The 17844-nt window shown below is 43.7% G+C and overlaps 1 pseudogene; it reads left to right on the plus strand.

The window, feature by feature from the left end:
- Nucleotides 1-346: 346 nt before the first annotated feature.
- On the plus strand, nucleotides 347-5430 carry LOC136472084 (diacylglycerol kinase 1-like; annotated as a pseudogene).
- The last annotated feature ends 12414 nt before the right edge of the window (nucleotides 5431-17844 follow it).

Consider the following 17844-nt stretch of genomic DNA (forward strand, 5'->3'; position numbering starts at 1 on the left):
GCGAGGAGCGGAGCAGGTCAACAGGAAGACTTCGGTCATCTCGGTTTAAACCGAAAAGCCGAATTAGGAAACTGAAACCGAACTCGTCGGTTTTGCATTTTTGAAATAACCGATCGGGTGTTCATTGCTGGGAACCGAAGTTTACTAAAACCGAACAAACCAAACTGAATTTTCGGTTTAAACCGAATGCCCAGTCAATGGGAATCCACAGCTCGAAAAAAAGTGAGGATTCTGATCTCAGTACCAGAGAGGGTCCAATGCACGGTATAGACACGTGCGTGCTGCACGTGTAGTGTAAAAAACACACCAAAAAAGTCAAATCTTAAAATGGCTAACATGCGAGCCCAAGACGATGACAACCAAGAGAGTGGCTGCCTGAGTGCCTGCTGTCCTTCTTCTCCCCCATCGATTTTCCTCCGAAATCGAATCCTCAGAAAACCAAATCTCATTCTCCGGCGCTCAGGGCGCACCCAGGCGGCGACTCTCTCCCTCTCTCTCTCTCGATCCGATCCGTAGTGGCTCACGTCCCAGTTCCTCGCCGGCGGTAGCGGCGTTGGGCGAGCAGCGGTGACTTGGCGAGGGCGCTTCGCCGGCGACGATCATCCAAAATGTACGCCGTTCTTTCCCTTGCCTTCCTGCTGGGCGGAAGCGAGCACCCCACAAGCTATATGCATTCTGATCTGACCCAATTACAGTATATACATGTGTCGTATCCTTTAACTTCGATGTTAATTATCGGGTGTACATATCTTTTACTTGGCCCGCCCCTGATTCCTTGTAATCTTGATGTGCTCAAAAAATTATTCACGGTTATTCTATGTTGATGATGCTAAAATAGCAGAACTTATCCCATCCTTTAATTCTGGGAGTAATTGATTTGCAAAAGTCAAACTTTTCAAGTTTTGACCAACAATTGGTCAAATTATTTTTCCTGCTTGGTGCTCAAATGTTGCATCAATAGATTCATATCCAAAGCGCTTTTAGGATGGTGTTGATTCTGTTGTAAGAGAAATTAATTCAAGACTACCCAATCAAAATATGCCTTGTATTCACGAATTGAGGGGGTAACTTCTGTAACACCAGTGAGTTAGCCTATTAAAACTGTGACAACGATTTTGCAGGATGGAAGGGGAGGCAGAGACTGTGGTTGGTTCTAGTTCTAAACCATGTGGGAAGCTGGAGGACTACTACATTCCAGATTACATTCTGAAGCCAGGTACCCAACAAGTACTTGTTGATCATGCGCCACCCTGCCCCATTGTAGTGTTCATCAACTCAAGATCTGGAGGCCAACTTGGAAGTAGTTTAATCAAAACATATCGTGAGCTTCTCAATGAAGCGCAGGTACCTTTTGTCTTTCTGGAAATGCTAGACCATGGAAATGTGCTTCGGGCCTTAGTGGCATTTTGAATCTGGAATTTTTGTGAGAGCTGCTCAGTTATTTTCAGGTTTTTGATCTCTCGGAAGAGGCTCCAGATAAGGTGTTGCATCGTTTGTATGCCAACCTTGAAAGGCTAAAGATGGAAGGAGACATTCTTGCAGTTCAAATTTGGAGGACGCTGAGGCTAATTGCGAGTCATAAAACTTTCAGAATTTAGATTATATTACTATACATAGGTGTCTGTCTCTTTTGCTTTCCCATTGTACTTCTTTTGACTAAACAGATTTCAATTAGGTTGCAGGTGGTGATGGTACAACTAGCTGGCTGCTTGGGGTAGTCAGTGATCTTAAGCTTTCCCACCCACCTCCAGTTGCAACTGTGCCTCTGGGAACCTGAAATAACCTCCCCTTTTCATTTGGATGGGTAGGTGGCCAATAATGTTCTTAAAAACAAATTTCCTTTATGTTATTGTGTTGCCCATGTTCCGCACAAAAGGAAAAATGAAAGTTATTTATATGTTTTTTTTTTTTCAATTTTCATCCTTGATGAAAGATAGAATAAAGAAGGTGATTTACCAATAGTCTATGCTGATGCACCAATGACTGTCATCCATCTACTTATTACCTATATACATAATGTCTAATACTTTGTAGTACTTTGGATAGGATCAAGTTGTGGTTTAAATGTTTATTTTTATTGATTTATTGATTTAAGATGTGGTGAGTGTAGAAAATTTTGGAAAGTTGATGCACTCTTATAGGTTTTATGATCCTCTCAGGTTATATGCGAATGCAATTTTGTTGATGGATTATCTCTTTTTCTCATCTGACTTTAGCTTGCGATCTTGCATGCAATTGCCTCTACATGTAAGAAGACATTGGAATTTATGTCTAATTCAACATTGCAGGGAAAGAAGAATCCTTCTACTGACCAAGAGGCTGTAAAATCGTTCCTTGGGCTAGTGAAGCATGCAAGAGAAATGAAGATCGATAGGTACTGCCTGAGACAAATAGCTCATTCTTAGTTTTTTAGTTTATGTAATGATTGCCCTAAGGATGAAAATATTATTTAATTTGTTTAATAATCTTCAGGCTGTGTCTTTGTGCTTGTGTAGCCCGTCTTGACGGTAGTTTGTATGGAACTGTTTAAGAAAAGTAGCTCTCCTGTGTGTTTGCGGCAAAAAGAAATTGTCTAATATTTGCTGCAACAATGGGGCATGCTCCTATGCTCATTTATTTGCTGCTTCTAAGATACAAAATTAGTTATTTACATTTAAAATTATTGAATAATTAACTCTTGATCTTCATATCTTTTCTCATTTTAAAACATGCTTATTCTTCTCTCTCATGCTGAGGCAGATTCAATTTAATGCAACTTGATGTTTCAGTTGGCATATCATTTTGAGAATGCGAATTCCAGAAGAAGGCCCATGCGATCCAATTGCTCCACTAGAGTTGCCTCATTCATTGCATGCGTTTCATCGTGTCTCAAGTAGTGACTCCCTTAATATGGTAAGACATCTCTTTCTATTGCAACCTTCTTCGCTATGGAATTATGCTTGTTTAAGATAATGTCTATGCACCATTACAATCAAAGACATTTGGTTACTGTATTTAATTCAAAGCTTCCATGATCATTCTTGCTTACTTCAGGAGGTTACCACACATTCCGTGGAGGATTTTGGAATTACTTTAGTATGGGTAAGTCTTCACTGTTATTGTCCTCTTTATGTTACACAAATGGGGGCAAGACCATTATGTCCCTATACTATCCAATTGTTTATTTATATTTTTTATCTTGACATGTGATGCTGGGTACTAGTTCATGCTACAAAGGATAGTGATTCGCTTACCCACTAAGGAAGCTAGTGCAAGTATAGTGACATTAATGTTATGGCAGATTATCATTCTCTTTTTTTAATTAAATCCATATTTGGTGAATCCTTAAGCAGCTAACAATTAAAAGAATTCAGGCACCAGAGAGTCAAACATGACGAGCATGACTGGACATGTTGCAGGGATGGATGCAGAAGTGTCTTATGCATTTCATTCTGAAAGGAAGAGGAATCCAGAGAAGTTCAAGAACCAGCTGACAAATCAGGTATTTTTTCATATTTTAGTTTTGTTACTATATTTTCATTCTGCTTGTTAAACAAATGGTCAGCTAGTATGTTGAAGTTATGCTAAAACTTTTGATTTGTTAATATGTATCAATTACGCAGGGTCAATATGCTAAGCTTGGACTTAAACAAGGATGGTTTTGTGCTTCTCTAAGTCAGCCATCGTCAAGGTAAAGTTCGCTAAATTTATCATAATCCCAAATCATAGACACTGCTGCCATGGTGCATGTCTTTTGTGATATTTACTGTCTATCATCTAGGAGGCTAGGACTAATGGTGCCTCGTATCTTGATCATGTTTAGTGTTACATTTGTGTCTCGTATCTTGATCATGTTTAGTGTTACATTTGAAATCAGGCTGCAGGAGTGTGGGAAGGGGAGGGCTGTATTTGTCATTTTATTGTTCTCTAACTCTAGCGACTAATTCATTTTGTGTTTTTTCATTGGTCCAAATCACCACCATCCTTTGCATTCTGAATTTACAATCTGGGAGACTATAGCTTTGGTGTATTATTAACAATACTAGATATACTATTTTTATCACTCGTGTATCTTCCAGGTTTCCCCTTTTCTCCCATCTCCTTTTTTGGATAAATGATAAGCTAGATTGCTTTGTTACCAGGAACCTTGCTCAACTTGCAAAAGTTAAGGTCATGAAAAGAGCTGGTGGCCTCTGGGAAGAACTTCACATTCATCACAGGTAAACTTAGGCGATTTGTTTTTCTCCTATGCATTATGTAATCCTACAATATGACCAAAGCTTCTTGCTTTAATTTGACTTGGGAAATCCTTGTTCTGTTCCATTTGTTCATCATTTCATCATACTGCTTGGGTATCTGTATTTCTTTTGGTAGCAGATGGGTTTGTAATCTCCACATTTGCGCCTCTTGCAGCATTCGATCCATCGTCTGTCTGAACCTGCCTAGTTTTTCTGGAGGTTTGAATCCTTGGGGCACACCTGGCACAAGGAGAGCAGCAGATGTGAGTTTCCATGTCTTCATTTCTGTGAACGGAACATGCGTTATTTGCAAGCCATGGAAATTAGTTAACAAATCTATTATGGCAATGTGCAGAGGGAGTTCACTGCACCTTTTGTCGACGATGGACTTATTGAGGTTGTTGGCTTCCGTGACGCCTGGCACGGGCTGGTCCTGCTGGCCCCTAATGGACATGGCACTCGCATTGCGCAGGTATGAATTGCTTCTGCTACCTATTCCTCCGAGTCCTGATGGAAATCTTACATCTCAGAAATGTTAACTCAGGGTCGATATACCATTATGGTTTCGTGGTACACTGAAACGGGCCAGTCTCCCCATCTAAATCAATCTGATTTCACCATCCTATTTCACAGGCCCATAGAATCCGCTTTGAGTTCCACGAAGGCGCGGCAGAGCACACGTTTTTGAGGGTCGACGGAGAGCCATGGAAGCAGCCCCTTCCGAAGGACGACGACACGGTTGTCGTGGAGATCTCTCACCTCAGGCAGGTCACCATGCTGGCAAACGAGCCCTGCAGGTCCAAGAGCGTGAACGACCCGTCATCACCGTCGCTGGCGCACGACAGCAGCCATGGCGATGACAAGGATACCGCGGAGGAGGACGAAGACGAGTGGGAGGACGGCAGGAGGAAGTTTGGGGCCGCGGATACGTTCAAGCTCCCTGACGAGATTGACATTGCTCACCTCAGTTGAGCTTTCGTCGTGTGCATTCTGAATTTCTGATCATCATATACACGAATTATGGTCTGTAACCATCTTCTTTCTTCTCATTTGATATATTTGGGACATGATTGCTTCAGCCATGTATAAGTGAATCCTAGGTCCGGCGTTGCTATATGTAACCAATATATAGATTCAGTGTAATGGCAGAAACGAGCGAACTGCTACGTTTTGCTTCTTTTTTTACCGGTTGAATTGAAGGAGAATATAATGTTTGCTCGCTCTTTGTTAGATTTGATCTGAAGTGGCTCGACTACCAGGTAGAGTGAAGCCAATTTACTTTAGGAACACTGTGTTAACATTCTGTGGATCGACTAGAGTAGATCTAGGCGGATGAACTCATAGAACCATGAAACACATGCACATTTAGACCTAGAACACTACACCGAGAGGGAGATAGGGGAGAGAGGGGCTGGTGATGAACCTGAGCCTCCAGATGATGTCGCGGTTGTGCTGGCCATCGCGGGTTCGGTGATGGAGGCAGCACACGGGCAGCGACGGGTGGAGTAGAGGTTGCACGGACGTCGATGCAGTGCGGTCGGGCGTAGCAGTGACGACGGCGAGGATCAGCGGAGCTTCCCGTCGCTGGCTGCGCGCCCTCTTAGATCGGTCTAGGGTTTGTCGGTGGGGTTTGCGGCTCACGGCGAACCTCGTGCTTTGAGCCGCCGGCCCCCACCTCTTTATATAGCGCAGTGCGACGGGGGCCCACCAACCATGTAGGGTTGGGCGCCCCCGATCAGGGCGCGAGACCAAGGCCCAATAGGCCGTTGGGCTTATTGGTCAGGAGATCAATCTAACATTCTCCCCCTTGATCTCACTATTACTTTTATCTTTAAACTTTGAACTTCAATCCTTTTATCCTTACTCATTTCTTCACACATGATGCATAGAGCATGTCTCATCGTCACGGTCAATCGCCGATAGATTTAACAGCTACAATGCACGTCTCTGATCTGAAATAGTTACTTTAACTTTTGGGCCCTTTATAGTCAGGAATCATAGGCTTTCCCTTAAACCCATGCCGGCTACATGTTCTCTGAACACGTTGGGTGGTAAGCCTTTTGTAAGTGGATCCGCAAGCATCTTTTCGGTACTTATATGCTCAAGACTTATCATTTGATCCCAGACTTTATCCTTCACAACATAATACTTTATGTCAATGTGTTTGGCAGCACCACTTGACCTATTGTTGTGAGCATATTGTACTGCTGGATTATTATCGCAGTATAACTTCAGTGGTCTATTGATGTCGTCAACCACCTTCAAACCGGGTATGAACTTCTTTAGCCAGTTCACCTGCCCCGTTGCCTCATAACATGCTACAAACTCGGCATACATTGTGGACGATGTAGTGACGGTTTGCTTTGAGCTTTTCCATGAAATAGCTCCCCCTGCGAGAGTAAACACATATCCAGACGTGGATTTTCTATTATCTCCCGCATAATCAGAATCTGAATATCCCACTATATGGAGTGAATCAGATCTTCTATACGTCATCATGAGGCCTTTCGTTCCTTGCAAATAACGCAAGACTTTTTTTTACCAATTTCCAATGTTCTATTCCAGGATTGCTCTGGAATCTGCCAAGTAACCCGGTAACAAATGCCAAGTCAGGGCGCGTACACACTTGAGCATATTGCAAGCTTACGACAGCTGAAGCATATGGAACCACTTTCATTTGATCGATCTCATATTGGTTCCTGGGGCATTGAAAATCCCCATATCTGTCGCCCTTGACTATAGGAGCAGGTGAGGGACTACATTTGTGCATACTGAATTTCTTTAAGACTTTTTCTATGTATGCCTTTTGTGACAGTCCTAATACCCCTTTACTTCTATCTCGGTGAATCTCGATCCCTAGAACAAACGAAGCTTCACCAAGATCTTTTATATCAAACTTTGAGGACAAAAACTTCTTTGTTTCCAGTAGTAGACTGACATCACTACTAGCAAGTAAGATATCATCCACATACAGGACAAGGAAGATAAACTTCCCATTCTTAAACTTTGCGTAGACACAATTGTCCTCAACATTATCTTTAAACCCAAAATTCTTTATTATCTGATCAAACTTCAAGTACCACTGTCTTGAAGCTTGTTTTAATCCATAAATAGATTTCTTTAGGCGGAATCTCAAACGTTCTTTTCCTTCCATGATAAAACCTTTCGGTTGTGCCATGTAAACATTTTCATCTAAGTCTCCGTTGAGAAATGCCGTTTTTACATCCATCTGATGTAATTCCAAATCGTAATGTGCCACTAATGCCATTATGATTCTGAAAGAATCCTTACATGAGACTAGAGAAAAGGTCTCGTTGTAATCAATCCTTTCTCTTTGCGTAAAGCCTTTTGCCACAAGTCGGGCTTTATATCTCTCTATATTCCCTTGAGAGTCAAGTTTTGTTTTGTAGACCCATTTACAGCCTACTGTTTTGGCTCCTTTAGGAATTATTTCTAAATCCCAAACTTTATTTGCATTCATTGATCTCATCTCATCTTCCATGGCCTCAAGCCACTTTGATGAATGATCACTTTTCATGGCTTCTTCAAATGAGGTGGGATCATCCTCTATTTGAAATTCTTCAGTGTTGTACACTTCATAATCAGCAGGAATAGCTGATTTTCTAACTCTTTGAGACCTTCTAGGGGCCTCCTCAATTGGCACATTTTCTGTTTGAGGCTGTTGTTGCTCCCCCTCATGTGTGGCAATAGGTTCTATAGGATCCTGAGGCACAAGATCCTCATCATCATTCATTGTTGCCACAGGCGGGATAACAACAGGTGCTGGCACCACAGTGTCTTGTACTGTTGGTGCAGCAACAGCAGGTAGTGAGAAAAATGGCTCATGAATGATCGGAGTGGGTGCATACACCTGCTTCTCTTCAAGGTCAATTTCTCGAGCTACCATGCTCCCTCTAATCATTTCATCCTCTAGGAAGACAGCGTGTCTCGTTTCCACAAGCTTTGTATGTCTGTTAGGACAGTAGAAACGAAAACCTTTTGACTTTTCTAGGTAGCCAATGAAATGGCAACTCACTGTTTTGGGATCTAGCTTCCCAATGTTTGGGTTAAAAACTTTAGCCTCAGCAGGGCTCCCCCACACACGCAAGTGGTTAAGTGAGGGTACTCTTCCTGTCCATAACTCATACGGTGTTTTGGGCACCGACTTACTTGGTACTCTATTGAGAATATGAATGGCGGTTTTAAACGCCTCCATCCATAGACTCGTGGGTAAAGTGGAGTAACTTATCATACTGCGCACCATATCCATCAGGGTATGGTTACGCCTTTCAGCTACTCCATTCTGCTGAGGTTCGCCCGGTGTTGAATACTGGGCGACTATACCATTCTCCTGTAAAAACATTGCAAAAGGTCCAGGAACTTGTCCATATGGGGTATGCCGACCGTAGTACTCTCCTCCACGGTCAGACCTGACTATCTTAATCTTTAAATCATGCTGATTTTCAACTTCTACTTTAAATATTTTAAATTTATCCAACGCTTCTATTCTTTCTTTAATTGGATAAATGTAGCCAAAACGAGAGTAATCGTCTGTGAATGTTATGAATGAATCATAACCATCCACACTTTTCACAGGGAAAGGACCACATATGTCTGTGTGAATAATCTGTAGAATTCCTGCGCTTCGTTTGGCATCTTTCTTAATTTTCTTTACATACTTTCCTTTTATGCAATCTCTACATTGTTCTAACTCTGAGAGCTCTAATGGAGGAAGAATATCATTCTTAACTAGTCTTTCTATTCTCCCCCTCGAAATATGGCCTAAACGACAGTGCCATAATTTCGACAACGCATCTTGAGCTCTCTTTTGTTTTCTGTTTCCATTGTTCGATGAGGATACATTTTCATTCACATCACATACGGAATTAACATTTTCACGAAGTGATAACAAATAAAGCTCGTCTTATCGGAAGGCAAGACCAATACATTTATTATTAAACAATATCTGACATTTGCCATTTCCAAAATGGCAATCATAACCATCATGGTCCAACTTTGATACATTAATCAAATTTCTTTGCAAAGAAGGTACATAAAGAACATCTCTAAGAATAATTATGAAGCCATCAGCAAGCTCTAACGGAAGATCACCAACGGCCTCAACATCTGCCTGTTCTCCATTTGCGACTTTAATGAAACTTTCGCTTCTTTGCAAAGTTCTCATCGAATGGAATCCCTGTAATGAATTAGCAACATGAATAGTTGCACCTGAATCAATCCACCAAGTAGATTTTGAAAACTTTACATACAAGGATTCATTTACGAACGTAATAATGTTCTCACCTTTATTCTTCATTATCATCTTTAAGAAATCAGGACAATTCTTTTTATAATGTCCCGTCTTCTTGCAGTGTAGACACTGGTCTTTAGCCACTGGGAATTGCTGGTTCTGAGACTGTTGCATGGGACCTTTTCTAGATGATTTGAAGGAAGAACTGTTATTATAGTTCTTTTTCTTATCTTTTAGGTAGTTGACAGAACCACCTTGTGAAACTTTTATTCTTTCCTCTTCCTGCACACACATGGCAATGAGCTTTTCTAAATCCCATTTTTCAGGCTGTATGTTGTAATTAACAACAAAGGTGTCAAATTCTTTGGGCAAAGAAGCAAAAATCAAATGAATAAGAAACTCATCCTTAAGTGCCAAATCCATTGGTTTGAGCTTAGATGCCAGATTGCTCATTCTCAGTATGTGCTCTCTAATGCCACTGCCGCCACCAGAGTACCTTTCTGTAACCAGCTGCTTGATCAGCTGGGTTGCATATGTCTTTGAAGAGCCAGTGAACTGACTCTTTATTCTGTCTAGGTACTCTATGACCGTGTCACAGTCTGGAATTGAGCCCACAATAGCAAGCTCAATTGTGTTCTTTATCACTGCCAGACACTTCTTGTTGGTAGTGACCCATTTCCTATGCTCAAGGTCATAGGACATCTTTACGGGAGTAAAATCCCGCTCTCTGTTCTGTCATGCAGCATCAGTCTCATCTGTCTCCCTCACCGGTGTCACAGGTTCTTTAGGGCACGGTGTGGTGACAACCCAGTCCACCTCAGCGAGGATAAAGGCCAGGTCTATCTTTTTCTTCCACTTAATATAGTTATCACCTTTTAGAGTGGGGATTTCTTTGATACAACTCATCAAGTTGTATCCTCCTGAAAACATAATTTAAATAGGGTGAGAACAGAAATAACAACAATAATTGCATGTCTTAGTTTAACGTTGGTCAAAATTAAAACGTACAATTATTTTATACACTAATTCTACATCACCGTTGGGCAGAAATAGAATTAATGTATAACAAAACATTATAATATTGCCATTAATCAACGTTGGTCAGAATAACAACAATATTATAATCAATTTAAAACATATCCATTTTTCAAAATTAAATTCTCTCGTTGGTTCGAATTTAATAATGAAAATCACATCTTTAAATACGCAGCGGAAACTTTAGCATTTAATAATTTTTTTCCTATTTTCCAGAAGCAAATTTACTATTTACTGAACAAAAAATATCGTTGGATAAATTTTGTACAGAAAATTATCATAAAAAATCAATTCAAATTGATCAAACTGTTTTCTAGAAAATAAGAAAAACAAAAACTGTGACTTTTCTATTCATTTGACCATTTCGGCCCAGCCAGCACACGCGCGGCCCACGGCCTGCTCACGCGCGCGCGCGCGCCAGCGAAACCGGCCCAGCAGCCGCGGCCCATCCGCGCGCTCAGCGCACCCGGCGCCCAGCCGCGCGGCGCTCTCTCCCCCGCGCCCAGGCCGCAACCTGGGCCTGGGCCGGGATTTCGTTTGCCCGCCTGGGCCTAAAGCCGGTCCAGCAAATCCTGATCGCTGGATCGGATCGGACGGCTATCCGGCCGTTTCGCCCGAACAAAACCCCCCCGGCCGGCCCCTCTCCCTGAACCCTAGGTTCATTTCCTCTTTCTCCTCTCCTCTCCCACGGCGTCGGTAGCGAAAACGAAGGGAGCAGCGCGGCCACCTCGTCACCGGAGAAGAAAGGAGGACGACACCGGTGCCAAGCCCCTCGCCGGTGCGTGCGCTCGCCCATGGCAGAGCGCGCCGCCGTCGAGCGGCTTTGGACCGCTGTCCTGAGCCACGGCCGAGCCGGGCCTCTGTCCGCTCGCCAACCATGGCGGCGGTGATCACCGCCCGCACGGTGGTGAATTTCCGCGCGACGGCGGTGTCGGGAAGACCGGGTAGGTTCCCCTCTCCATCTTATTCCTTCCCCAAAACCCGATCTAGGGTTAGGGTTTCATTTCTAGGGTTAGGGTTCTTTCTCATTCGATCCGAGATCGGGATCCTTTTCATTCTTTTCCTGTTTCTTTTATCCCGATTTTGCACGATTTCCCGATTAGGGTTAGGGATTAGGATTGGGGAACGAAACTGTTTTCTTTTCCCCGAATCACCTTCGGGTTTTTCTTTAACCTCATTAGGTTTAGGGTTCATCCGAACCAAAACTTTTCTCAGATCCGACGGATCGAGTTTGGGGTTCAACCGAACGTCGGCCGACCCTTTTCTGCTTAGATCCGCACTGGATCTCTTCGTCTTTTTTCTTTTCTAATCGGTACCCGTTCTAGATCTACGTGCTAGTAGTCTCTGGTACCATTGTTAACATTCTGTGGATCGACTAGAGTAGATCTAGGCGGATGAACTCATAGAACCATGAAACACATGCACATTTAGACCTAGAACACTACACCGAGAGGGAGATAGGGGAGAGAGGGGCTGGTGATGAACCTGAGCCTCCAGATGATGTCGCGGTTGTGCTGGCCATCGCGGGTTCGGTGATGGAGGCAGCACACGGGCAGCGACGGGTGGAGTAGAGGTTGCACGGACGTCGATGCAGTGCGGTCGGGCGTAGCAGTGACGACGGCGAGGATCAGCGGAGCTTCCCGTCGCTGGCTGCGCGCCCTCTTAGATCGGTCTAGGGTTTGTCGGTGGGGTTTGCGGCTCACGGCGAACCTCGTGCTTTGAGCCGCCGGCCCCCACCTCTTTATATAGCGCAGTGCGACGGGGACCCACCAACCATGTAGGGTTGGGCGCCCCCGATCAGGGCGCGAGACCAAGACCCAATAGGCCGTTGGGCTTATTGGTCAGGAGATCAATCTAACACACTGTTGCTTATCGTTTGTATTTTGATGGACACACCAAATGCAGGGTACGCGTATGCGCAGTGTACTAGTAGTGGAAGCTACAGTAGCAATTATGGATTTCCTCTGGCGACGCACCAAAACAAAATTAGTAATGCTCTGGTGAGGACGGCCGATGGTTCGAACGGTGTTGACCAGCCCAACTGGCGTATCCCCTCGCCCACTCGCCTCTAATCTTATATATCCTGCTGCTTCATTAAAATCATGCTCCACCACGACAGCGCTCCGCACCGCCGCAACCATGGGGTTCCTCCGCTGGTCGCCGGCCTCGCTAACACCCCGGAGTCCGTAATCCACGGTGCCCCCTGGCCAGCCGCCACCCCATCGCGCTCCCCTGGCTGGTCCACGGCTGCCTCCTGTCCAGTCCGCGCCAAGGCTGTCCCATGGCTGCTCCGCCGACAACACGAAGCTCCATTGTCGGGCTCGAAGAAACGGAGGGTAGCTCCGCTCCGGCCGCCACCCCATCGCGCCCCTTGGCCGGTCCGGCGACGATGCAAAGCTCTATCGCCAGGCTCAAAGAAACGGAGAGCAGCTCTGCTCCAGCCGCCACGCTCGATGGCTATCGCGCCCCCTGGCCAGTTGCTCCGCGCCACCGGCGAGCTCTAGACCGATGAACTTCACACGCCGATGAACCTCCATGTTTCCCAAGTGGGAAAGAGATGTTGCGCTGAAAGCGCATGTTGCAAGCGTACATTTCAAATGTTTCAGAGGTATGTTGCAAGTGCTTCATACGGATGTTGTAAAAAGAGATCGGGATGTTGCATTTGTTGCAATGGTTTGTACACGTATATTGCAAGCGTATGTTCCCAATGTTTCATTGGCTTTTTCGACGTATGTTGCAAATGTGTTTATCTGGATATTGCATATGTTACACACATATGTTGTAAGTGTTTTAAGTGTTTTATCTGGATGTTGCGTATGTTTTGCTATGATTTTTAAGTGTTTTTCTTGTGTTTTTTTACAAGTGTTTCATCTGTCTTGTTTGATATGTTGCAAGTATTATATCCGGATGTTTCAAAGTAGATTTGGTGTTGCATATATTGCTATGGCTATACACGTATGTTTTAGACGTATGTTTTTAAGTGTTTTATTGTTTCAGATGTATATTGTAAGTGTTTTATTTGGACGTTATAAAAATAGACGTGAAAAAAAAGTACGTGCTGCTACTTCTAGCGCGCTGCCATAGGTCACCGTGCCGCCGTCACCTCACGCGCCTGCGGTGGTGGTGCTGCTGCGTGCATGCGGACGTGTGAAAAGGGAGCGGGCTAGGGTGGTCCTCGCACATGTGTGGGCCCGCGCGGCCTCTGTAGCGAGATGGGTGTGTCGGGCGTGGGTTCGGAAGCACCGATGGATGCTAGCGCCTTAGATTAGACGTGCGAGCGATAGCAATCACAGATAAAATAGAGCTGCGCCGCGCGATGCCGTCCAGCTCAGCTCACCCAGTTCCTATTTCCACTCCACCGGCAAAGCCGCAGGCCGCCCGCCCGCCGTTTCACCTTGGACGACCGATCGCTTGCAGTTTTCCCGCGAGAAAAGGAGGTCCGCCGAAACCGTGAGCTCCCCTGGCACACCGGAATGAAAACAGCCGGCCGCGCTGTCCTGCTGGCTCCCCTTCTCGCTCGCTCTGTATAAATTAGTGCAGAACAAATTTCTTTAATCCGGACATACTAGGCCTTTCTCCACGCAAGTTTCAAGCACACAACAATAAAAAAAAGGCTGAGACAAATTAAAATTAGAAAAAAATTCATTCCTTCCACGCCATAAGAAAATATAGCTTACCTGGTTACAAGACAACTTGTTTTATTAACAGAGACGGTAAGAAAACATAGGTGTCTCTAAAATATATGAAGATCAGAGACGGGTCTCTTAAGTAGTTTGCCTCTAAAAATCAACCAATTTTCAGAGACAGATATTTCAATCCACATAACCTAAATACAATATCCCTACTAGCATTTTTACCTTGGCTTCTCAGCCAACCACGTCACCACCTGTTATGTCGATCCAATGCAAGCCATTTCCTTCTGTTCCCCAAGCGTAATTGCAAGAGATTATTGCCTTCGTGTTGGATCACAAATAAACCCGTGTTCAGTTCCAAAAAGAGTTCAAAAAAAATGCTACAGTATCCGTCACATCGAATCTTGCGATACGTGCATAGAGCATTAAATGTAGACGAAAAAAACTAATTACACAGTTTGGTTGGAAATCGCGAGACGAACGTTTTGAGCCTAATTAGTCCATGATTGAACACTATTTGACAAATAAAAACGAAAGTGCTACAGTACCTAAATTCCAACTTTTCCTCCAACTAAACACAGGCCTTGTTTATATTGCAAATTTTTGCAATCTGGACACTGTAGCACGTTTCGTTTGTATTTGACAAACTTTGTTCGATCATGGACTAACTAGGCTCAAAAGATTCGTCTCGTGATTTACAACCAAACTATGCAATTAGTTATTTTTTTATCTATATTTAATGCTCTGCATACGTCCAAAAATTAATGTGATGAAAAGAATGAAAAAACTTAGAATTTTGAGACAATCTGAGCAATGCCACAGCCAAAGAGTTGGACACCAAACGAACAGCCACATCGATTCATATGCCACCATAAATGCACCTGCACCTGCTTGGAAACTAGCGTTGGCATAGAAAAGGTCACTGCCTTTCTATTTAAATACTTTGCGTAGAGGTTAGGCGCCCACGCCTTCCCCACGCTGCGCAGAAGGCGGCCACCGTGCAACTCTGCACTGACTGGAGCTACCTCATCTTCCAGTCCTCCATGGCGGCGGCATCATCTTTTACAGGGCCGAGCATATTTTCAGGATCTAATTGTTGTGCTTAGCTACCACCACATGGTGTAAGTTTTAAATGATTATTTATACCACCATAATACTTAAGTGTCTAGTCTAGTCCTAAAGTCCTTTGAAAACGCAAAAAAGAAGTGTTAATAAAGGTACAATAAGTACAAGAGTTTCAACTAAACTTGAGGACAAAAAATAGGCAAAATTTGCTCTGGACACTGAAAGTGACCTGCCTTTGTATTGGTCATGAGCTGGCGAGGTCGCGCCCGCCCGACGAGAGCCAGGGGCAAACTACGGGTGCTGAGAGCGTCCATATACTGCTTCTCTTTCCTGAGCATATGGAAGTGGAAAGAAAATCTATTCTGATTGAGGAAAGAGAAAGACGTGTAACAAAGTACATATTTCACCAAGTTGCTAGTAGGGGACGCATGCAAATTGGGTAGCAAGTTCGGTTTTGTTTGAGAGGATATTTTTGAGTTCTCTCTTATCTGCGTCGCCACTTTGTCTGTTCCATTTTTCCAGTTTAGCCATTTTCACTCCTACTTAGAATCGGAATTTTTGTAGTTCCAGTAAGTAGTCTAACGATGTGTTTTGTATCCATAAAAAAAATCAAAGCATTATAATAAGTGCCTCTATCCTTTTCCATGTCGAAGTACACTGTTTAGTCATGATTTCCTTCTAAATATAGTTGCGTTTGTAACTTATCTTTTGTCAATGTTTACTAGATGTGATCTTTATAATTTCCATATATCTTTCCGGCTTTTGTACATATCACAATAAAATGCATTATGTTTCACCAAATGCCCAAATAGATATGCAACACTACAAATTTCTACAGCAACGCGTGGGGTGTTATCAAGTATATAAAAACAAGTACACCCTAGGAGAATTCCTCAACAAGTCAACTTGATTGATTGCAGAAAACAAGTTTATAAAGACATGCAGCCTATTCGGGAGGCCGTATCGTATCGTGGATTATTTACTGCTGGCTGGTTTGGTGTGAGAGAAAAACACTGTTCCCGGCTGGAAATTTACGATCGTTTACGAGCAAGCGAACAGGCTGATGGTCTAGCCTCCACTCTTCATCCTCCCTCTTACAGATCAGAAAACAGATGCCAGAGGCAGTCACTCCTCTTTATAGCTGAATTCTCTAAGCCTAAGCAGTGAATACCTTTGCTAGCATGTGCTAAAGATCTAGATCGGGAGATATGGCTATCTTGGGTAGCCTCTATCCTTATTTATAGGGCTATTACATATTTCAATAAGATTATCCATAGATATTTTCCCTAAACCACTTAACCCCAGGGGCAAAATGATCCAAGTTGAGTTCTGAACACAGGACGACCACGATCCCTTCATGAAGAAGCTTCGCCTCGACGCAAGCTCTCTGGTGATGCCATGTGCCGCCCCAAGATCCTTCCTCGGGTTTTGAGGCGCAAACCTGGCAAACCCGCCTCCCGTGGTTTTGAGGCCAAAACCACCAAAACCCAGCTAGAGTCGTGTATTCGCTATGCCTCCTCCATGATCTCGACGCGTGTCATCGCTCGTCCTTGACCGCCTGATCACCAAGTGCTCGCGCACCTGCCTTGACTTGGTCAACTACCGTCTTGACTTCGGTCAACACCATCTACGCTAGCTCCATCACATGTACATTTGCTTGTCGACGTCGCCAGGTGTTAGCCGTCCATGGTCCATTGTCCAACCCTAGGTCCCATCGGTCCAAGCCTCCATGTCTGTCCTTCACTGCTCCCAGTCCATCGGCACGAACTCGCTTGACCTTCTACATTGCCATCAACCATATCAACCCTCAAGACCTGCACATCACAAGACAAGAGACATGTTGCACACACACCACTACTCACGCTATGGTTAGTTTCAAAGCACTAAACCAAAGCCCGATCACCTCTTGACAATCACTCATCATTCTCACACATGGGCACATATCCACCATGTGCTCGTAGCTCAACTTGTTTTGTAGTAATGAGACTCTGGTTTGTAATGACTTCATCTCTGCCCATTAATAAGTATGTATACATGGTTTTGTAATTATGATGTATTTGTTATCAAATTTTGTGAGAAATGTGATGCATTATAATGTTGAATAATGTAAAATATTAGATAGCAACATCTATTTTAATGTAATAATAAAGCATACAAAAAATGGGAAAATGAAGGTTAGTGTCGATTGAAGCCACTAAACCGGTAGTGACCCCCACACTATCACTAGAGTATAGAGGATAGACCCGACAGTGATCCTAATTCTATTATTGCTAGGTCTATCCTTGAACCGAGAGTGGTATCGTTGGTCATTGCTAGGTCGGGAACTGACAGTGATTGATGAGCCCCATCACTGTTGATTGTCGTCTGTTGGATCCCATACTGGTAGTAATGCCGAGTTTAGACCTGGTAGTGATATAAGGATCTAGAGTAGTGTGACTTAGGTCACCTGGAACTACCTCGGATTTCGTAGGCATTCGCCTAAAACTGAAGCTGGGAAGATTATTACTTGGCTGATACTTATTACTTGTACTATTTTTTTTATATGAAGACATATTTAACTTTTCATTGTAACTAATGATTCTCTACACTTGATACATTCTCCAATCACATATGAGAGCTTGGTGTTCACATCCAAAGCTTGTAA

The sequence above is a fragment of the Miscanthus floridulus genome, chromosome 8 (assembly GCF_019320115.1).
Source record: "Miscanthus floridulus cultivar M001 chromosome 8, ASM1932011v1, whole genome shotgun sequence".
NCBI classification, from domain to species: Eukaryota; Viridiplantae; Streptophyta; class Magnoliopsida; order Poales; family Poaceae; genus Miscanthus; species Miscanthus floridulus.